Source organism: Chenopodium album, chromosome 19 (genome assembly GCF_948465745.1).
Source record: "Chenopodium album chromosome 19, dcCheAlbu1.1, whole genome shotgun sequence".
Lineage (NCBI taxonomy): Eukaryota > Viridiplantae > Streptophyta > Magnoliopsida > Caryophyllales > Amaranthaceae > Chenopodium > Chenopodium album.
In genome coordinates this window covers 35,104,693-35,128,812 of record NC_137852.1, presented here as the reverse complement: position 1 = coordinate 35,128,812, position 24,120 = coordinate 35,104,693, and the positions used below count along the sequence as shown (strand labels likewise).

At 38.2% G+C, this 24,120-nt stretch overlaps 1 non-coding gene and 1 pseudogene across 1 annotated transcript; both read left to right on the top strand.

Moving 5' to 3' along the window:
* Positions 1-697: 697 nt before the first annotated feature.
* LOC145596308 (small nucleolar RNA R71) lies at positions 698-803 on the top strand. Its single transcript, XR_014103156.1, has one exon. It is a non-coding gene; the product is annotated as a small nucleolar RNA R71 (small nucleolar RNA).
* A 17,832-nt stretch (positions 804-18,635) lies between these two features.
* On the top strand, positions 18,636-20,935 carry LOC145594274 (gibberellin 3-beta-dioxygenase 4 pseudogene; annotated as a pseudogene).
* Positions 20,936-24,120: the final 3,185 nt, after the last annotated feature.

Below are 24,120 nucleotides of genomic sequence, written 5' to 3'. Positions count from 1 at the left end.
TTGTTGGTTTTGGTAGCCATACCCTCTTTGGTTAGAGTAGCCTCTTCCATTGAAATTGGAAGGGCCTCCCCCACCATGGTATTGGTTACCATAACCACCACCACTTTGGTTCCAACCACGGTTTCCACCTTGATTCCAATTCCCCATTTGATTGGGGTTTGGCCTCAAGTTCCCTACATTTTCCATTCTAGGAGCAAAATTCATAGCATTGACATCTTCTACATTATCATCATGTTCATAGGGAGGGGGTTGAACTTCACAAGCATACACACAATGGGAGGTATCATGATCATAGGTTTCACAATTTGAGCAAAACATGCATCCTTGAGGCATTTTATTATAAGAAGAGGGGGAAGAAGTGGCCATACCATTGCCTCCCTTGGTTGAAGGGGAGGTATTACCATGAGGATTGGACCTTTCTTTCATCATTTCATCCATTTTCTTGGCCATCTTGGAGATTTGGGAAGAAAGGTTGTTGATTGCGTTGGCTTGCTCCAATGCATAGACACCTTTGCTAGAAGTGGCCTCCCTTTCTCCTTCGTACCAATCATCATAATGCTTTGCGGCCTCCTCTATGATGCATTCCACTTCATCCTCTCCCTTGTTCATGATTGGACCGCCGGCGGCGGCATCTAGGCTTGTTCTCCCTTGAGGTGAGAGACCTCCATAGAAAGTGTGGATGAGTTGATACTTGGGTATCCCATGATGTGGTCATTGGCGTTGAAGCTCCTTGTACCGGTCCCATGCCGCACTTAGAGTCTCACCACTCTTTTGGCGAAAGCCTTGGATCAACGATCGAGCCTCGGCGGTCTTCCTATGGTTATAAAATTTCCTCAAGAAAGTTGTAGTCACTTGGTCCCAAGTTGTGAGAGAGTTAGGGGGCACCTCCTTCTCTAGCCATTCTAGACCTCTCCCAATTAAAGAAAATGGAAACATCTTGAGGCGGATGTACTCTTGAGTCACCCCGTTGGCTTTGATTGTGTCACAATATTTCTCAAATTCTTTTAAATGCTCATGAGGGCTCTCAAATTTTCCACCCGAGAATTGTTTCCTCTCTATCAAAGCAATCAAATTGGGCTTGATTTCGAAGTTGTTGGCTTGAGTGGTAGGAGTTAGGATCCCACTTTGGGCTCTAAAGGCTTCGGGAGCCCCAAGACGACTCAAAGGTGTATTTTCTCCCATTTTAGGACCTTCTTCACCTCCGGACTTAAAGTTTGAAAAGGGGTTGATTTCCGGACTTGATAGCGAATTAGGGCTATCTAAGTCTTCACTTGAGGGTGAAGATGGTGGAGTATCTTCCAATTCTCTTACTCCTTCTTTCGTTGGGGTGTGAGAATTTCTACTCCTCGCTCTCGCTTCTTTTCGAAGTAAGGACAAAGATCTTTCTAACTCCGGATCAATAGGAACCAAAGACCTTGAGCGAGTTCGTCCTCTGTTCATACAACAAAGCTAAGGAGAACGTAAGCACCGACAAGTAACAAGAAGTAACAAATACTAACAGACAAGGAATGAGATAGTCTCAAATGAAGTAGTGAAAAATTAATGGAAGCCGTCTCCCCAGCAACGGCGCCAATTTGACAAGGGAATAATCGCGTCGTCAAACGACTACACCTAGATCAAATATAATTTATACACCTAAACAAACCCAATACAAGTATAAGGCAAGTATAGGGGTCGAACCACAAGGAGACATGCATAAACACCACATTCACTACTCAATACTTAAGCTACCTCGGAACGAGAAGTGTGAAAAGCTAAGAAATTAAACTAGAGATTAAGAATGATTAAAACCAATATAACTAAGCACCCAGGGAAGTAGGTAGATGTAGTTGCCAATTGATCATGCAATAACACGAAAGCAAAGCAATGGTAAACTAAGCATGTAAGAATATCGAATTAAAGCTCAAACTAACCGCCTTCCGGGGTCAATCAAATTCTCCTAACATAGCCTCCATGTTTCCACACTAGAACCATATATTAGAAGGTGCAATCAAAGAACTATCGATAACAATGGATCTTAACTAAGTCAACTTCCGTTTCTTGTTAGCAAAGATTCACCTTTAATCAACTAACAATGTGCACTTGCAAGAAGATTAAAGAACATCAAACATACAAAGACTTTAATCACCATTAACAAAACCCCAACATTAATAGCATGAATCAATCAACAACTACACCATCCCCACAGCCTTGGCTAGGTGACTACTCACAAATCATATTGAAAGCAATACCAATCATCAAATCAATAAGCATCAACATGATCAATAAGCAATGAAGGAAAAATCAAAGTAAGCAAATAAAGCTAAATACAAAAGCAAAGAGAGAGAGTAAGAAATTGCTCATTAATTGAAGATGAAGATTTACAAAGATTCAATCAAGCTCCTTCTTCAATATCCAAGTTCATCAATGGAAATCCACACTTTCTCTCTCTACTAATGAAGTTTCTCTCACTAGATTAGGGCTAAAATGTTTCTAAGTAATGATAGATGATGCACTAAACTCTCTACGACCTATATATATAGGTCCCCCAAAAGATACAAAAATACGAAATAATAAAGACTACAGCTCAGCGGTGCACGCCCGCGCACATACACTGCGCGCCCGCGCAGAAGCTGGGTGTGCGCCCTCGTAGATATTGCGCGCCCGCTGATCTGTGGGTACGGAGAATGAAACCCATGGATGCGCGCCTTCTCTCAGCAACACTGCGCGCCCGCGCTTTGAGGGGTGTGCGCCCGCACACAAGGCGCACACATGGCGCACGCAACACTCTGTTTTGATTCTGCTTCTGATGCTGTCCTGTGCGGGTTCTCCCAGAGCTGCGCGCCCGCACACATCAAAGTCGCGCCCGCACACTGAGCGCGCACAAGGCGCACAAATCTTCTGTTTGTGTTCTGCTCAAGGAGCCATCCTGCGCGGGTTCTCCCAGAGCTGCGCGCCCGCACACAGGGGAGTTTGGGAGTGAATTGCTCTTCTTCCAATGTCTTGGTTCCTACAAAACAAAAACAAAGAAAACAAGGAGAAAGGCAAACAAAGAAAAGAGGAACAAAAAGGAGAGAAAAGGGGGCAAACAAGCTACAAATGGGTGGGAAAAACCCGTAAAGAGTACACTAAATTGTGGCATAAATGCCACTCATCAATTATCTACCAAGATATCAATGTGTGGTAAAGGAAAGTCGTCCTTTGGACTTGCCTTATATAGATCTCAATAGTCGACACACATTCGAACACTTCCATCCTTCTTTGGAACTGGGACCACATTTGCGACCCATTCGGGGTATTTAAATACCCTGATAAAACCTACAGTTATTTGTTTTTGAACTTCTTCTTTTATTTTAAGAGCTACGTTGAGTTTCATTCGACGCAACTTTTGTTTTACAGGTTTCATTGCTGGAATTAGTGGTATAGTGTGTTGAGCTATTTCTCTATTAATACCTGGCATATCTTCATATGACCGAGCGAATACATCGATGAATTCTTTAAGTAGATTAATTAAATCGGTTCTTTCATCTTTATTAAGCGTGAGTCTGATTTTAACTTCTCTTTTAATGGTTATATCTTTTTAGATATCAACCGTTTCAGTGTCCTCAATTATTGGTGTTTTATTTTCAAGTGTTTCCATTGCTTTAATGATTTCTTTGTCATTTTCATTTTTAGTTAAGCAATGCTCGTCATCTTGAGTTAAAGAAAAACATGAGGAGTAAGGGAAGAAGACATATTATTGAATTCGGGAATCATTACATCAAATAAGGAAATGTCCGTTGGGACTTGATTACTAACTATTCTAGGAGTAGGTTTTAAAATAGAAGAATTAGAAGGAGGTGCTACAGCTAAAGACTTAGAAGACTCGATAGGGGAAGACTCAGACTCTAACTCAGACAACTCTTCAAACATTGGTCCTTGTCCTGTTGTTATGGAGATCTTCCTTACAGTTGCAGTAGTTACTTTCACAGTCTTGCGCCATCCTTGCACTGAATCCTCCACTGGAGTTATGAGCTTTGAAAGATCTAAGTCTTTGCTTTGTAGGACTGTTTGAATGAGCGAGGAATTATCCTCTACATACTTTGGCTCATTCTTCTCGCGTCCAAAGAAGAGTCTCATAACATTAAAGTCAAAGCATTGGGGTGCTTTCTCCTTATGAATAGGAGTTGGGATCTCATCTAGAAAGTAACAATCCAGAAATATTTTGAACCTAGGTTGTCTTATGCCATTTACAACGAAATGTTCTGGAAATTCGTAACATGGATAATCTTTCCCTTCTCTTATGAATTGCCCGTTTAAAGTGAGGGGGTATTGATCCATTGGGATTGCTTTCTTTTGTGTGCAAGCATTCCTACGTGCCTTCAATTATTCCCGGGCTCGCTTTAGATCTTCGGGATTCGGTTCGAAACCAAGTCCGAAAGTATCTAATTTAGGGAGGCCATGTAGTCCCATTTGTTTTTCTATCCCTATCTTCTTTCCAAGAGTCATTCCGGGAAAGTGTCCCTGTTTTCTATGGATAGCATTAGTTATCATGTTGGAGTGGAGGTTGTAACAAAGAGGGGTCCTTTCATCTTCCTCGATTAAGGAGACCTCTTCATTAAAGCTCAACAAATCTTCATCATTTTCGTCGTGCTCCACATTTATTATTGGATTTTCTACCACCTTAAACCTCATGGGTGAAGCATCGATTGTAATTGGGATCCCTCCAAGTATAGCCTTTACCTGTTGGTGAAGGGATGAAGGGACGGCCTTGAGATCATGAATCCAAGGGCGTCCCAACAATAGGTTGAAAGAAGCTTTGATGTCCACCACTTGGAATGTAGTGGCATGTTCTATTACTCCCGCCGTTACATTCATAGTGATTGTTCCTAAGCCTTGGCGAAGAGAGTTTTCATAGGCCCTTATTCCTTGTGTAGATGGAGACAAATCTTCATCTCTTATTCCCAACATCCTCGCAGTTCTAAATGGAAAAACATTAATTGCCAAATTATTATCTACAAGAGTCATTGGGACATTCATTCTCTTGCAGATTACTGTGAGGTTTAGAGCCTTGTTGTGTTTGTCCCCTTCCGGCGGTAGATCCTTGTCGGAAAAGGTGATTAGGTTGATAGGACTTGGCAGATCACTCGTGAGAAAATTAGCTAACTCCTCAGGTTTGGTGTTCGAATCTATTCCTACTTTAGCTAGAGTATCCATGACTGCAACTTTATGCTCTCGTGATGTAGCTAGAAGTTTCCATACATTCATTTCGACCTTGGTCTTCTTCAATTGTTTGACAACATCGTTGTCTTCTATAATTGGTATGAGAACTTGTTAAGTAGTAGGAATAGGTTGTGTAGTAATGGGAGGTTGCATTCTCCCAGATCTAGTGAGGAGAACTATGGGTGAATCCTCTTCATCCCAAATGTCACCTACTGGATATATTGTTGAGAGTGGAGGATCTTCAATATCCTTGAGGTTAACTTCCTCTTCATCACTATCCCAAACTCCATTGATGGTAGCATCCTGTTCTCGTGGAATTTGGACTAGCTTCTTATTATCAATCAATATTTGGACTAAATCTTTATATTTGAAGCAATTTTCTATGGTATGTCCTCCTGATTGATGATAGGAACAGTAGTACCTATCTGTTCTTTTTAACGATTCAAATGGTCTTGGTTCGAGATGTTGATTTTACCATTCTCGGAGAGCATTTTGAACATGTTTGCATAAGACATTCTTATTGGAGTATATGGCCTATTACTCTTCTTGGTGTGTCGATTACTTGGAGAGAGAATGGCTTTTTCTTCATGGGTGGATGCCTACTTTGAAGTTTTCTTATTTGTTCCTTTGCAACCTCATAAGCTTCTTGTAACAAGTCTTTTGCTTCCATTATTGTGTGTTTGAGGATGTATACTTCTTTCTTAGTCGCGGATTCCTTTCCCATAGGGAACTTACTCTTGGCATCCTCAAAGATTTCCTCTTCTTCTTCGATGGCATGAATTTCTCCGACTAGTATAATGAGACTCGAGGGATCAACCTGATTCTCCTCATTAGAGATAGCCAAAGAATTAGAAAGTGGTGCATTGTTGATGCTTGGCTTTTTTCTTTCAGTGAAATGGCCCATGCCTTGGTGATATTTTTAATGCGCGTTGGGGTTCCAATTAGCCGTCCTATTTTCAACAGGTGGGTCCCCAAACGGTCCAATAGGAGTTATAAGACCTTTTGCATGTAAACGATCGAATGCGGTGGCATAACGCATACCAGTAGGAGTAAATTTCCTCCTAAATGATTTCTTTTGTCCTTGATTGTTCATAGCAAGGACTTCATTCAGATTGAAGGTGCTAACATTATTTGAATGGGTGGTTTTGGAAGAAGAACGATTGTCGATCTTCTTTCCTTTCCAGCCATTGTTGGAGTTATTGTTAGCAGCTTTTTGCTTAGAAAGGTCGTCTTCAATGTTGATACCAATGTTGGGGTTTGGTGAGTCCGACTCACCGCGGAAACAACCCCACCCGAGGAACCACTCGCAATAATTAAAATCATAAAGCATAAATAAATAATCACAAAGAAAAGATAACGAATCTTACCCTCGAAGCGAGCTTCGCCCAAAACCCAGGGCTCTTACTTGAAAGCTACGAGCACGTCAAGCGTCGCGCCTCCGACTGTATCCACCGACAAAAGGCGAACACAACTTTAAGGTCTACTACCTTGGGGTTAGCAAGGTCCGACCAAAACCCGAGTGTTATGTGAGTTTAAGAGTTTTCCCAAAAATTATGGAATGCTCTTTTTAACTCCCACTCAAGCACTTTACTCCAAATCCCAAGGTTGGTATTTATAGAGGAAAGTATGAGTGGGAATTTCAATCCCATCCATGTGCGATCATGAAATTCCTCAAATTAATTTAAAGCTAAATTAAATTAAAATTGCAAACTAATAATAAATCTACAAGTGGCATTACCATGTGAGATGGGTTGGTAAGGACCACATGGAGAGTAGGGGACCATACTTGCTCCCCACTCAATACTCTCCTTGTGCCACATGTCCTCACTCACTTACTCCCATTTTCCATACTTCTCCTTAACCCACGGCCCTATGGCCCGAGCCAGGCCACGAGCCAAGCCCGAGCCCGGCCCGAGCCCAGCCCGCACCCAGCTGCTGTTGTGCGTAGCCGCGGCTGGCCGTGGCTGCTAGCACGGTGTGCTAGCTCGCACCATCCAGCCATGGCTCGGTTTGGTGCTTTCTAGCCACCTTTGCTAGGACATTTTGCCCCTAGCATTCGGATGCTCGGGGTACTCCGATGCTAGGGGTATTTTTGGGAATATGGTCGATTTATTATTATTTTGTGCGTCTTGTCTTTTATTATTTTGACTCGACTTCCGACGATCGATTTCGAAGCTCTAAGCTCGAATTACCGACGTCTAAATATTTAACACTCGGGCGACGAATTAATTTCTTCCGAATTAATTCGTCGAGTTGGTTCGCATATATTTGCTTGGGTGTGACCCGAAGGGTTCAGTCAAGATTAAGCTGTAATATTAATCATATTAATATTACTGATCGGAAGCGGCCTCCACCCAGGCATTCCGATCACTTGACCTTACTGAATTTATTAGCTTTCTAATAATTCTGAACCCGCTATCAGAATAATACACTTGTTCGAAGGACACCATTCCTTTTAATCTCCTACTTGTCCTTCCGGACAAGTGTGAATTTAGTGTATAGCCCTTATCTTATGTCTCTTCATGTCTCTTCATGAACTACATAGTAAGATTACTAGTCATCTCTGTTACGTCCAGAAGTGTTTCTTGAAATCCGAGTTTGAGTGTCAATAAGCAGATGATTTCTAAAATCCATCTTAGCACGGTCATGCATTTTTCACAGTCTCGCTCTTCGAGAGGCCTTGTAAACAACAAGACATGTTCCCTATTGTTAGTAGGGGGACATTTCAAGTCTTGTAATGTAGCTTCTCTTACTAAGAGGACTCACGCGCCTGATATCTGTCTTTATAATCCCCAATTACGGCAGACGTTTGGCGGATAACAAAGCAGACCAGTACTCAAACATGAGATCTCCCACTACTCATGGTCAAAGGAAAAGAGTTCCAATAGTAATAATGAGAAAATACTTATGACAATTTTTAAATCTCTTAAAGTATCCTCATAGGTGAATCCAGTATGGTTCTAAACCAATACCTGTGCAAATGATTTATATCCTCATAGCACAAGAAACGATGCTACAAATCATACTACACACTAATCTCTGATGGTCATCAATCGTCCACAAATATGACCTTGATTAGGGATAATTTTCGATTAAAATATTCAATGTTCAATTAATAGGTGTTTCTTTATCCAAGCCATTGACTTGATACCCTATTTTGAATATTTATTAAAATCGAATGGACTCATTATTTAATTCTAAACCACAATTAAATAGAGACGGAGTGATTTAAATTGCATGAAAATTTTAATTACTCAAAAAACTGAATGGTTCATCATGGTGCTTTACATCAACATTGTTCAAAATATGACTAAAACACTATAAAATGGCATTCAAAGCCAGTTCGCAACATGCTTGATTCCCATTACCTCAATGTGTTTGTTGTGCTTCACTTGAGACATAGGTTTAGTTAGTGGATCAGCTACATTGTCATCCGTTCCAACTTTGCAAATTCTGATTTCACCTTCTAACTTCCATTCCCGAATCATATGAAATTGCCTCTGGACATGTTTGACCTTTTGATGTTCTCGTGGCTCTCTAGCATGAGCAAAAGCTCCATTGTTGTCACAATAGAGGTCTATTGGACCCTTGATCGAGGGTACAACACCAAGTTCATTAATGAACTTGGGAATCCAAACTGCCTCCTTGGCTGCCTCAGATGCTGCCGAGTACTCGGCTTCAGTTGTAGAATCAGCGGTTGTGCTTTGCTTTGCACTCTTCCAACTAAACGCTCCTCCATTGAGACAAAATATGTATCCTTATTGTGACTTGAAGTCGTCTCTGTCTGTCTAGAAGCTTGCGTCGGTATATCCCTCAACAACCAATTCATCTTTACCACCATAGACCAGGAATTTATCCTTGTTCCTTTTCAGGTACTTCAGAATATTCTTGGCCGCAATCCAATGCGCCTCTCCTGGGTCTGATTGGTATCGGCTCGTAGCACTCAAGGCATACGATACATCTGGCCTAGTACATATCATGGCATACATGATCGATCCAATAAGCGAAGCATACGGAATTCGACTCATTCTTTCTCGCTTATCAGGTGTCTTTGGACACTGCTTCTTGCTTAAGGTTATGCCATGTGACATGGGTAGGTGCCCTCTCTTGGCTCCTTCCATTTGGAATCGAGCCAGTACCTTATCGATGTTAGTACTCTGACTCATTCCAATCATCCTTTTTGATCTATCCCTATAGATCTTGATGCCTAATATGTACTAAGCCTCTCCCAAGTCTTTCATTGAAAAATATTTCCCGAGCCAAGCCTTTACAAACTCCACCAATGGAATGCTATTTCCAATGAGCAAAATGTCATCGACATATAAGACTAGGAAGGCGAAGTCACTCCCACTGACCTTCTTGTAGACACAAGACTCATCTGAATTCTTGATAAAACCGAACTTACTGATGGCTTCATCAAATCGCAGATTCCAACTTCTAGTTGCTTGCTTTAATCCATAAATGGACTTCTTAAGCTTGCATACCTTCTTAGGATTATTCTGGTGGACAAAACCTTCAGGCTGTGTCATATACACAGTTTCTTCCAAAATCCCATTGAGGAAGACGGTTTTGACGTCCATCTGCCATATTTCATAATTGTAATATGCAGAAATCGCTAGAAGAATCCGAACAGACTTAAGCATAGCAAATGGAGAAAAGGTTTCATCATAGTCAACACCGTGAATTTGCCTGTAACCTTTTGCTACCAGCCTTGCTTTGTGAATAAATACATTTCCATCTTTGTCATTTTTCATCTTGAAAATCCATTTACATCCGATAGGTGTGTAACCTGCGGGTAAATCAACCAAGTCCCATACTTGATTTTCAATCATGGAGTCCATTTCGGATTTCATGGCCTCTTGCCATTTTTCAGAGTCAGGGCTCGTCATAGCTTGCTTGTAGGTTGTCGGCTCATCTCCATCCACTATTAGGATGTCCTGATCTTTGGTTAATACAACACCGAGATATCTGTCAGGTTGAGATCTTGGCCGAGTCGACCTACGTAGGGTAATGGACTGAGCATTTGCATTGTCGGTTTGACTTTGCATATTTTGACTTTGACCAACGTCAACAGCTGCTTGGTAAGCACTTTGATTGTCAACTTGTCCTTGTTGCTCGTCCTCTCGAACTTCGTCGAGTTCGATTTTCCTCCCACTTGTCATTTTGGAGAGATGCTCCTTCTCCAAAAAGACACCATCACGAGCAACAAACACTTTGTTCTCGGATTTGTAGTAGAAGTTATACCCTTTGGTTTCTTTTGGATAACCCACAAAGTAAACCTTATCAGATTTTGGATGAAGTTTTTCAGAAATGAGTTTCTTGACATATGCTTCGCATCCCCAAATCTTGAGAAAAGACAACCTTGGCGGTTTATTAGTCCATAATTCATATGGAGTCTTTTCCACTGCTTTTGACGGAGCACAATTCAGTGTGAGTGCCACAGTTAAAAGTGCATGTCCCCAGAAAGAGATTGGAAGTTCACTAAGACCCTTAGTCGATCGGACCATGTCTAACAGGGTTCCATTCCTCCTTTCAGATACTCCATTCCACTGAGGAGTTCCCGGAGGTGTCAACTCTGAAAGTATTCCATGTTCTTTGAGATGGTCATCAAACTCTTGGCTCAAATATTCGTCACCTCGATCCGATCGAAGTGCTTTGATTTTCTTGCCGAGTTGGTTTTCAACTTCTTTCTGAAATTCTTTGAATTTATCAAACGATTCAGATTTGTGCGACATTAGATAGACATAACCATATCCACTAAAGTCGTCCGTGAAGGTTATGAAATACCAATAAGCACTTCTTGCGGGTGTACTCATTGGTCCACATACATCGGTGTGTATTAGTCCCAACAAGTTACCGGCCCTTTCTCCTAACTTGGAGAATGGTTGCTTTATCATCTTGCCTAATAAACATCCTTCGCAATTCTCAAAGGATTCTAAATCAAATGAGTCAAGAATACCTTCTTGTAGAATTTTCTTGATGCGTTTGAGGTTAATGTGGCCAAGGCGACAATACCACAAGTAAGTTTGACTAGACTGTGTAGTCTTAGCTTTCTTTGCAGGATTATTAACGTTATAAATTTCTTTGTCTAGAGGTAACACATAAAGACCATTTTCTGAAAGTGTCGTACCATATAAAACATTATCGAGATAAAATGAACATGTTTGGTCTTTAACTCGAAATTCAAAACCTTTGGCGTCCAACGCCGAAATTGAAATAATGTTTTTGTTAATGTTGGGAACACAATAAACATTGTCAAGTTCCAAAACTAGCCCCGTGGGCAAAGACAAACTAAGAGATCCTACATAAATAGCACCAATCCTTGCTCCATTTCCTACCCAGAGCTCGATCTCTCCCTTCGCTAGCCTCCTAGTGTTCCTTAGTGCCTGTGAATTGGAACAAAGGTGTGAGCCACATCCGGTATCTAATACCCATGAAGCCGAGCTAGTGAAGTTAAAGTCTATAACGTAAATAACTGATGTAGAAGCAACGGTTCCGTTCTTCTTATCTTCCTTGAATTTGAGGCAGACTCTCTTCCAATGTCCCTTCTTCTTGCAATAGAAGCATTCGTAATCAGACTTAGAAGATGCTACTTTTTTGTCCTTGTTGTCTTTGGTAGCTTTCGGCTTAAGCGGAAAGTTCTTCTTCCCTTTCCCCTTGAAGCCCTTCTTCTATTTGCCCGCCCTTTTGAACGGCTTACCCTTCTTAATCATGAGCATATCATGCTTTCCCTCATCCTTGAGCGTCTGCTCAGCTTGCTTCAACATCCCATGAAGCTCGGTGAGGGTTTTCTCCATGCTATGCATGTTGTAGTTCATCTTGAACTGGTCATAGCCTTTGTGAAGGAAATGGAGAATGATGTCAATAGCCATTTCGGTTGAATACCCCGCATCAAGCCTTCCCATTTTCTCAAATAATCCGATCATTTTGAGCACATGTGGGCTGACTGGCTCTCCTTTCTTGAGCTTAGTCTCAAGGATCTGCCTGTGGGTTTCAAACCTTTCAGTTCGAGCCTGTTCTTGAAACATATTCTGTAACTCAGAAATGATCTCATAGGCCGATTCCTTCTCGAAGAAGGTTTTCTGAAGTGCAAGAGACATAGTGGCTAGCATTACGCACTAGACATCCCGATCGGCCACTTGCCATCGGTTAAGGGCCGCTTGAGTTACCTCCTCATTGGGAGCCTCAGGCATTTCCTCATCAAGGACATACTCTTTCTGTTCTTGCATAAGAACGATGCGCAAATTCCTTTGCCAATCAAGGAAATTGGTACCACTCAACTTCTCCTTGTCGAGAATTAAGCGTAATGAAAACTGGTTGTTTGAGGTTGAAGACATGATTCTACAATTGAAAGAATTTTAATGAAAAACCATTCATAAAAAATATTTAAATAAGATTGAATTTTATTCATGCAAATTTTCAATACTTATTTAACGTCTTATTTACACGTAAAAATTGTCCCTATTTTGTCACAATAAGGCGATTCCAAGATCCGAAGAAACAAAGAGTGGTTAAGCATGCTTGGGTAATGGCTCTAGGGTAAGCATCGCCTTGCTAATGGCTCTAAGCCACTCTTGGTTAGACAATCGTTGCATCTAATGCATCTTTGACGATGTATCTCTTTTGCCACGGTATGTGAGGATTCCTCACTCATACCGATGAGTTAAACCAAAACCAACGTGCACACCCGGTGTGCCTTATGCCCCTTAGAGAAGTGATGGCAACTCGCTTTGGCATAGCCTACCATCACCATCGTCCGGTTAGTAAGTGTTGTTTTGGAAAGGCAAGTTTGACTCAATGTTATTAGGGACCTAGGATATCTATGTTGGTTGATTTAAGTGAACTTAACTAATCATCGCAACATCAAGAAAACCTAAACATGCATCTAACGAATAATTCATACATATATATATAAGCATAAAATATAAAGCGAAATTATAGATGTATTGGCAACTAGCATGACCCCTTGAAATCTTCATATCTTCAAAAGGTCTTCATTTGCAATTCAAGGCTTTGTCTTCCAAGATACGCCGTCTTCAAGACTTAACCAAACTATGCAAAAACTAGTGTCTACAACGAGGAATAATCTAAATATTAAAGTACAAAAATACTTAACGGTGCGTAGACCGTATTTAGATTTACAAAAATACATAACGGCACGTAGTCCGTATCTTCTATCCTAGTCGGGTCCCACTAGTTGTCATTTAATAAAACCTGTGAGAGAGAATATATATATATATTCCATTCATCCATTCACTATTTGTGAATGGCCCATGCAATTTACAAAATTAAAACAAGTAAAATGCATTTAAACAACGCGCGCACTAGTAACTAATCTAGGGGGTTAATCCGATTAACACGCCTAATCAAAACTAGTCAAAGTTGTTTAACCGATTATATAATTTACGTCATTAATAATTGAAGCTCCCGCTAAATTCCGCATTTCCTTAATTAATCTAATTAATTAAGTCGGTAGCACCCAAACTTGTCAAAATGAAATTTTGCCAATGCCGCTCAAAACCGAGGCCTAGCCTCCCAAAATTTTAATTAAAATAAACAAAATTAATTAAAATAAATAAAACGGCAAAATAATTAACATTAAGCCTACTACGGCTAGTCACCTCACCGCACCAAGCATACGCACACGCCAAAACCATGAACACACGGCCCACGGCATACGGCCGCGAGCTGCTGTCACGGCTCAGCCCCGCGTGCCTACTGCAGCCCGCGTGTTGCTGCCGCGCGTGTGCTGTTACTGTGTGTGGCTGCTGCCGCGCGTGTGGCCCACAAGCGAGGCGGCGCAACCACCTTGGCAGCCACATAAGGGCTGCTGTGCGGCCCGGCACGCCATGGTGGTGCATTGCCTCGTTTTGCGTGCCACAACCTAGGGATTTGATCCCTTTTTCGCGAGACAAAAATAATTAATTCTAAATTAATTTTAGAACTAATTTAGTGAGCAAAATAAAATTTTAAACAAGTCTAACTTAATAAAATTTTCAAAGTGCAATAACCAAAATAATTCCAAGAACCATCTTTAATAAAATTGGTTTAGCTTGGTGCAAAATAAAATTGAGGCAATTTCTCACTTTCAATTTAATCAATTTAAATTAAACTTGAGAAAATGACAAAGTAAAGGGAAGTTGGAAAGATATGAACTTTAATGTTCAAATAAAAATTCCAACATCTAAATTTTGTGAATACCTTGAAAATTATATCTTCCAACATGAAGATAACCAAATTTCTATCACAAAAATCGAAACTTTATGTTTCCAATCAACTCAAAATGATTAAAACAACAAAGTTCAATTCAAAATAACATGGAATTTGGTGGTTTTTAAAGTTTCAATCACTTATCACAAATAAAGATTGAATCTTTAACACTTAGGAAGCCTCAAAAATAAAATTTTCACACTAAAAAGCAATTAGTTTGCAATTATGTTAAAATAAATCAACCTTTAAGCATCAAATACTACCAAGTAAGTGTGCTTTAAGGGGACATAAAAATGCAGAAAATAATGCAAATAATCAACCATATAATCAACAATTTATGCCATTAATTTCAAGGTTAGAAAAGACTTAAAAATTTTCGTCAAAAACGAAAAACCCCTCGAAAAAGGCATTTTTGGTTAGAATTTGGCTAAAATCATAGTCCTATTGGGATAAAATCCTTTCCAGAACACGTTTTCCACCCAAAATTCACTATTCCTGGGAGAAAATTTTGGTCTGGGCCAAACTTGACATTAAAAACGGGATTAAATAAATAAAACCGAGCTACTAATCTAATAGCAATATAAACCAGAAAATAAGCCAAAATAAACCTTGAAAAAACATGATTATAAAAATAAACGATCGGGGCTCTGATACCGCTGTTGGGGTTTGGTGAGTCCGACTCACCGTGGAAACAACCCCACCCGAGGAACCACTCGCAATAATTAAAATCATAAAGCATAAATAAATAATCACAAAGAAAAGATAACGAATCTTACCCTCAACGCGAGCTTCGCCCAAAACCCGGGGCTCTTACTTGAAAGCTACGAGCACGTCAAGCGCCGTGCCTCCGACGGTATCCACCCACAAAAGGCGAATACAACTTTAAGGTCTACTACCTTGGGGTTAGCAAGGTCCAACCAAAACCCGAGTGTTATGTGAGTTTAAGAGTTTTCCCAAAAATTATGGAATGCTCTTTCTAACTCCCACTCAAGCACTTTACTCCAAATCCCAAGGTTGGTATTTATAGAGGAAAGTATGAGTGGGAATTTCTATTCCATCAATGTGAGATCATGAAATTCCTCAAATTAATTTAAAGCTAAATTAAATTAAAATTGCAAACTAATAATAAATCTACAAGTGGCATTACCATGTGAGATGGGTTGGTGAGGACCACATGGAGTATAGGGGACCATACTTGCTCCCCACTCAATACTCTCCTTGTGCCACATGTCCTCACTCAGTTACCCCCATTTTCCATACTTCCCCTTAACCGATGGCCCTATGGCCCGAGCCAAGCCACGAGTCAAGCCCGAGCCCGGCCCGAGCCCAGCCCGCACCCAGATGCCGTGGTGCGGCTGCTGCTGTGCCTAGCCGTGGCTGCTAGCACGGTGCGCTAGCTCGCACCAGCCAGCCATGGCTCGGCTTGGTGCTTGCTAGCCACCTTTGCTAGGACATTTTGCCCCTAGCATTCGGATGCTCGGGGCACTTCGATGCTAGGGGTATTTTTGGGAATATGGTCGATTTATTATTATTTTGCGCGTCTCGTCTTTTATTATTTTGACTCGACTTCCGACGATCGGTTTCGACGCTCTAAGCTCGAATTACCGACGTCTAAATATTTAACACTCGGGCGACGAATTAATTTCTTCCGAATTAATTCGTCGAGTTGGTTCACATATATTTGCTTGGGTGTGACCCGAAGGGTTCAGTCAAGATTAGGCTGTAATATTAATTATATTAATATCACTGATCGGAAGCGGCCTCCACCCAGGCATTCTGATCACTTGACCTTACTGAATTTATTAGCTTTCTAATAATTCTGAACCCGCTATCAGAATAATACAGTTGTTCGAAGGACACCATTCCTTTCAACCAATATCATAAACGGCCTTAAAAGTGGGCAAGTTGTTTTGATATTTAAGGTGCTTAGAGTATTTTTCTTGGAGGTTCTTAATGAACATCCTTACAGATTCCTTCTCACTAGGCACCTCAATCATTCTTGCGAAAGTTTCCCTCCACTTATTAAAGAAGGAAGTAAAACCTTCATTCTCTTTCTATTTAAGAATTTCAAGTTATCAGTTTCAACTTGAATATTGCATTTATATCTATCAATGAAAGCGTTTAAAATTGATTACCACGTAGAGGTTTTCTCTTTATCAAGAGAAAATAACCATTGTTGACAAATAGTTTCTAAGGATAAAGAAAACAAAGAATGGAAGACCTTCTTGTCTATTACCTTAACATTCATTATAGTCTCGAAAGCTCTTAATGGAAATAAGGATTATCCGCTGCCTTGAACCTTAGGATGTTGTTGGCATTGAACTTCTGCGGAAGAAGTTCCTTGTCCACCGAGACCCCTTGTGAACTAATGCCCTGGAATCTATAGTCATTGGATATTTTGCTCAAGCTTTCTTGCTTGAGCTCCATTTGTTGTTGCTTCACAGGGTCATTGATTTGAAGACTTAAAGTCTTCAACACCTCAGTTATGTTAACCACTTGACCTTTAAGTTCATTGAATTCTTCCTGAGTTGCCACTATCTTCTTAGCTTTCCTTTTTCGACCGATTGGCTAATCAAAAAGTAGAACTTGGATGAAAGTGTTGTCCTTGATTAGACGCCCTTCCTTTCTTGATCATTTTTTTCATTCTAATGACTTGACTCAAATTGACTTTAACTTTATGGGTTTAAAAACAAAAAAAGCAAAAATAGGGTGCATATTTTGGGAATGGGTTCAAATAAGTGGTTTACTTGGAGGATTAATATTCAACTTACCCCCCCCCCCCCCAAGCGTGGGTATTTAGTGGAATTTCACTTGAGAGCTACTCAAGGCGTAAAAGTTCATGATAGGACTCCCAAGGCGTGGAAATTATTAGACTTCCCAAGTCATAGAAAATAACTCTATAGAAGACTGCTCAAGTCGTAGGAGTGTACGACATGTTGCCCGAGGCGAGGAAACTTGTCATCTTTCACTTGTGGGTTTCTCGAGGCCTAGTGATTCACAATAAGGATTCCCGAGGTTTGGAAGATCGTCATCCAGTGAATTGCTGAAGGCGTAGTGGTTCACGATAGAACTCCCGAGGCATGGAAGATCATCATCTAGTGGGTTACTCGAGGCGTAGATAAGGGAATTCGGATCGTTTTTTTTATCTTTTCGATCGTTTTTTCCTTTAGATAGGGGACGATTTCCTCTATTTTCATTCACCAACAATCATCTAATTCTCTCTCTCTAAGCTAAAGCTTATTCCTTCTCTTTCTCTCATGCTTTTCTAAACCTTTTCTTAAACACACACCATACGTCCTTACGCAAACTCTAATACTCCTAGCTAAACTCGTAGTTGCCTTCTCCCTAGACGTTAAAGGTAGATAGTTCTGAGGGTTTGGTCCCAAATCCATATTTTAATTATTATTTAAATTATTGTTTGATTTAATATTTTATTGAAGTTTACTAACGTGTGTATTCTTTTAATAGATTGAGGTACGAGGCATCAAAGTGAGTAATTCAATTGATATATACCTTTAGAAAGCATGCTTAGAATATTTTGGCAAATATTTGGCAACTATTTTGGTTTAGCTTGTTGGCAACTATTTTGGACGGTTTACAAGTTCCTAAAACTTGTTGGCAACTATTTTGCTCTAGCTTCTTTCCCTTTAAATGCCACCATGCTTAAATGCATGATCACAGTGGGGCTCAAAGTTGATGTTTGAAATATTCCCTACACAACCGCAAAGTAAAGTAGTGCAAGTAATAAAATACGAAGGGAGTACCACAAGATCATTTTAGATACATTAGTCCTTCAATTGATATCAATTATATGCAAGATATTATTTAATTGCCTTATTTTATGTACAAAATCAAACATGTTGATTTCTTACCTTTTTTATTGATATGTTATAACACTTAAAGCTTTTAACATTTAATATTCAACTATAAAGATAGAAACATTTCAATTGGTATCTGATATTGGAGTGATATCATGATAATTTCCATTATTTACTTGATATATGACACATGTCATTAATCTCAACTTATTTATATAATATTTGTAATCCCTATAAATACACGTTTTCACAAGTTTACAAAAGTCAAAAGACAGACACATTATATGTCTATCAAAGCTTCTATTGATATTTTTCTCATATTTTGAATAAACCTTAAATCTTCCTCACAAAAAAGAAACGAAAAAAATTTTTAAAACCTCAAATTTTCAATATTATCAAGGTTTTGTTTTCTTTTTCCATAACAAAATGTCTCTTTTTTCAAATGCTGACAAGGATCATCCTATGGAGCAAAGAATTATTGTTCCCATAGATTTTAGCTCAATCAAAAGTGTTCCCGAATCTCATATATGGGCACGTTGTTCTGACGATTCAAAAATCAACCCTGATATTGAGACATCGGGGGCTTCAATCTCCATTCCAATAATCGATCTTGAAGATCCTAAAGCTTTAGGTCTCATTTTTAATGCATGTGAGACATGGGGGATGTTTCAAGTCACAAATCACGGGGTTTCCAAGGAATTATTAGATCAAGTCGAGTTTCAGGCCAAAAAATTATTCGATCTTCCATTTGAGCAAAAGATGAAGGTTTTACGAGCCACTGGTGAAGATACTGGATATGGTTATCCTAGACTTGCTTTATTCTTCAGCAAGCAAATGTGGAATGAAGGTTTCACTATCATGGGTAACTCTTATCATCATCACGCCAAGAAACTTTGGCCTAATGATTTCGAAGGTTTTTGGTAAGCTCATTTATTTGTTTGAAAGTCATATGATACATTTCATTAACAAGATTAAATTTAAATTTGTGAAACTAATTAAAATCATCATGATTTATAAAATTAACTATAGAAAACTATGAATCAATTTTTCTTGTTTATACTTCATATTTTGTTTTTAGTTTTACAAAAATAAAAATTAAAAAGGCCCCACATTTATTGGCAGATCTAGAAATAATGTTTATTAGGGTAAATATAAAGTTGTATATGTTTATGTGGATTCATATATAACACATTATTTTATCTAATTAAGAAAAAGCTAAGAATTCAATTTTAACAAGGGAAATTAAAAAAAATATAAAAATTTTAATGGAGTTGGTTGACCCCACAATCGTTAAGGTCATCCTGCATGCATTGTTTAGCTCTAATGCATAGCAAATGTATGCACTCATTTATTATTAATTTTATGATATATATCCAAGTCGTTAGCAAAGTGTTGCATAATTTTGTCGAACATTATTACATTTTCCATATTAATGTGGAAATAACTAGAGTTCTGTATGATTCCAATATCATATTGAACCTAGCCAATATTGAAAATTCAAAAAATCAAAGCCAGACGATTAGGCCGAACCATGAATGGACTTTTATAAAATCAGTTTGACCAACACCAATTTAAAAACTATTTACCAATATAATAAATTATCTGTATAGCATTTCAAAAAAAAAAGGAAAATAAATATACATTATTTGATACCTATTTACCGGAAGTGTAATAATAATCTCATAATGTAATATATTTGTAGAAAATTTAAGGTAAAGATTAAACACTATAGAAATTTTGATTTATAATTTTAATTAGAAAAGGATTAAATCCAATACTAGTTTTAAGGATTTTTGGACCGTACCAGACTAAATGACCGGTTCTCTTTAATTCAGTCCAATTTAGAGTGATTATTAAACAACCTTAAAAATGACATATCATGAGAGAGGTCCTCTCTAGAGGGCTAGGGGAGTAACTCCACCTAAAAATTGTACATACGGGTCTCCCTGTATGCTATTTACACTAGTTTTCCCATATACTCATACTATTTTCTACATTCACATTGCACACGATTTTTTTACCCTAAATGTATTAATTTATGATGTATTTGATTATCATAAACGAATTCAGGTATGTTGGATAGTCATGTTGCTTTACAAACTAATTATATCATTCTTGCTTATGAAACCATGTCAATTTGTTGTTTTTCTTTATACAGTGAAGTGATATTTAAGTACCAGACAAGGATGAAGGACCTTGGTGACAAACTCAAGAGTTTAATTTTCAAATCACTTAGCATACCCACACCTGAAGAAGCTACACATAAAGACCATAATTATGCAATTCACCTCAACTCGTACCCGCCATGCCCTGATGCAACCCAAACAATGGGCATAGGGCCCCACACAGATACTCTCCTCTTTACAATCCTCCACCAAAGTGGCAATGCAAGTGGACTCCAAGTATACAAAGATGAATTCGGGTGGGTCTCGGTCAACCCACATCCAGGTGCCTTGGTGGTGAATGTGGCAGATCTTTTACACATAATTTCAAATGCAAGATTTCCAAGTGCAATTCATAGGGCAGTTGTCAACAATAAACAAAAACAAAGGTTATCCTTTGCATACTTTTATGGCCTTCCAGCAGACTACTTTGAAGTCTCTCCTTTTTTGGACTATCCAAATTGTGAGGGTCCTCAATTTAAGCCTATAAAGGTGAAGGAATATGCAAGCCTTAAGTTTAAATACTTAGATTTGGCACTCTCCTTTGTTAGGAAAAGTGGCTAGGATTAATTAGAGTTAAGAACTTGCTTAAGTGTTCCTTTGTTTCTGTTTTATAATAAGAGGGTTGAATAAATTAAATTTTTACATAAAGAGTAATGTAGGTTTCCATTGATTATCCTTATATCCATGTTTCAAATATATGTTCCAAGAATTTCATGCTTATTCACAAGTAGAGACACGTAAATCTCACTTAATACCATGATTATTATAATCGGATACTATAAATTAGTACTTTTTCATCAATAAATGTCATTCATATTTTGACAACTTAGTGTACGCATCGTTTGAAGTGCGCCTACGTTAAAGCATGTGTGAATATGCTTAGCACTCATAGGAAGTGGGAATTGGCATATACGATTAGGGATAAAGAAAGTAGGGAGCTGCCAAAAAGTATTTAAGGAACTTGTAAACCGTTCACGGATCATTTAAGGCAACCACGAATAAGGGTCAACGAAGGCAACAACGATCGACCCGTGACGGTTACACCCCATTCATAATCCTTGAGATTACTAACTCCATATGGTTCAGAACCACTAAAGGAGGATCGGGGATGATGGTACAAAGTGAGTCATGGAGTCACATTCGCTCGTATTGACCTGTACTCGATTCTTATTATGAAAAGTGATTCTTGCAATCTTAAAGGCATGCAAGCAAAGATTCAATTTGCTCCAAACTATTATTATATGCTAAATTTGTTGAATATTAATGTAACATATAATTCTAAAATATTGTGATCACTTGATTAAACAACAAGATTAAATAGGAACCTAAACCAGTTGTCCAAATTATCTTATTATGCGTGATATTCAATTACATATTCCCTTTAAACATGCAACATGGTGATCAATAAATAAAAATAGAATAACATCAATATTGAAAGCAATTTAACAATAATATCGTTCGGCAAATCAAATAATAATCCTAATCATGATACTAGCAATAAGAATAACAGTAGGAGTAATTAAGTGATTAATTACTCACTATCCGCATTTACTTGAATTGCCCCATCATGAATAAATTGTTAGTAACTTCAATAAATAATAAATCAAATGGAAATTAAATTAAATAAAAAGTAGAGTTGATTTGTTCCAAACCCTCGGTTAATTCTACCTTTCACGCCTTGGTTTAAGTATAGAACTTCGGGTCAAGTATAGATTCCTTGGAGTGCTTAGGGGAAGTATTATGGAAGAATAAGGAGGCTAGGGTTTAGGCTAGAGCAAGAGAGAGAGAAAGAAGAGAATGATTTATGGTGTAGAAGAGAAGAAGAAAGAATGATTTGATGATCAAACTTGTTGATAATTGAAAAAGGGAGATATGACCTCTATTTATAGAGAAAAAAGAAGGGTCGAAGAATTAGGATAAGATCCGAATTAAATCGGAATAAAACTAGATAGATAATAGTTTTTGCGGTATTTGTTTTTATCATATCTTTTTATCCAGATATCGGAATAAGATAAATAAGCTATCGTTGGAAAGATGTTTAAGTTTAGTTTCTAACCCAATTGAAATCAGATTAAAATAATTTTTAGAATAAAATATATGATCAAAATAGTGAGATGGTGTCAGCTTTGGATAGAGTTTGATATTTTTTTCATATCTTTTTCGTTATAGCTCGAAATTTATATTATTATATATATCATTGGAAAGATAATTTCAAGAAATATACAAAAATTTAAGATTTGGATAAAAAAAATATGAAGCATGAAAATAATATTTGACTATCTTTGAACGTCTTTCAATTTGAATAACGTTAGGACTTTCAAAAAGAGGAGTTTAATTCAATTTCAAACTCTTTAATCTTATCTTTTGAAAAAAGATAATTAAGATCTTTTAGAAACTTATAGAAGCTTACAATTAATCTTTATTGGTTTAGGACTGGAATTAGATCCTTTGGACCCTCCACATGATCATTGGGTCGTAGGTAAGGTGGGCTTAGGTTTGGTTTGGGCTCAGTTTATTATTTTGGCCATTACTTATTCGTTATAACTCGGATTTGGGCTTATAATATATCATTGGAAAGATCTTTTCAAACCCCATCCTAATATTTGATCATTGGACCCAGACTATGGACCAATATAAAATTATCTAAACGTTTTATAAAAAGGACACGAAATGAATGATTTTAATGGACACGAAATCAATTATTTTGGGTTAAAAGCCACGAAAAGAGAAAAATAAGTTATGATTTGGGGAAATGGGATTGGAATTGGGTTATTTATGAAATGTATTGAGATTGAACATGGATTTAAGCACTCCAAAGATTAAATTCTCAACCCAACCAATAATGACCGTGAAAGGTTGTTCATCATCGGGTTTAATTTGAATTTGGGGAGACATTTTTAGGTGTCTATACTTAGCTTGTATTTTTGTTAAATGATCACCTTGGAGCAATGTTTAGTGACAAAATGAGTACCATATTTTACAAGGAGTATTAGTACTTTTTTATAATTACTATGAGCCTATTTGATTTTTTAAAAAAAGGTGATTAAAAGAATTAAAAATGAAAACAGGATAAAAAAAATCAATCAATCTAATAGAAACACGTCTAAATGTCTAATGCTAAAATTCCTAATTCAAATTAATTCTATCCTATAAATATGGGACCCGTTCTCAAGTTATGGAAAAAATTAATTCTCTCTAAGCGTACTTACTACGCCCTAACTGTAGGCGTCAATTGTAATGAGCCTACTTAAGCATGTGGTAAATATGTTTGGTAGGCAGTGAGATTTGACATATATGATTAGGGACAAAAAATAGGGAGCCACATAAAGGAGGTGCGCATATGTTATTTTCCCTCTAACACCCTCGTATATACTAGCTAACCCTCCTCTTTTTTGCAAAAAAATCAACTACATCTTTGTGTAAATCAAATCATTTTTCCTTCTTCAATTGTTGATTTTCACAAAGATTTGGTTTTTTGGATTGAGTTTTTGCAAAGAAGAAGAGGATTGTTAATATCTACGAGTGTTGGATGTTTTTTGGAAGGGAAAATAACAAATGGGCCCCACTTGCCGGAATAATTTGTCTGAAAATGAAAAGGGTAGTGCTACCCATCTTTTTAAATTTGGGGTTGTTTTATTGATATAACATTTTAGTGAGTAGTTATTCACAAATTGACCTATTAAGCGAGTAGTTCCTCACAATTATTCCTTAAAATAAGTATGCAGTAATTTTTCCTAATCTAGTAT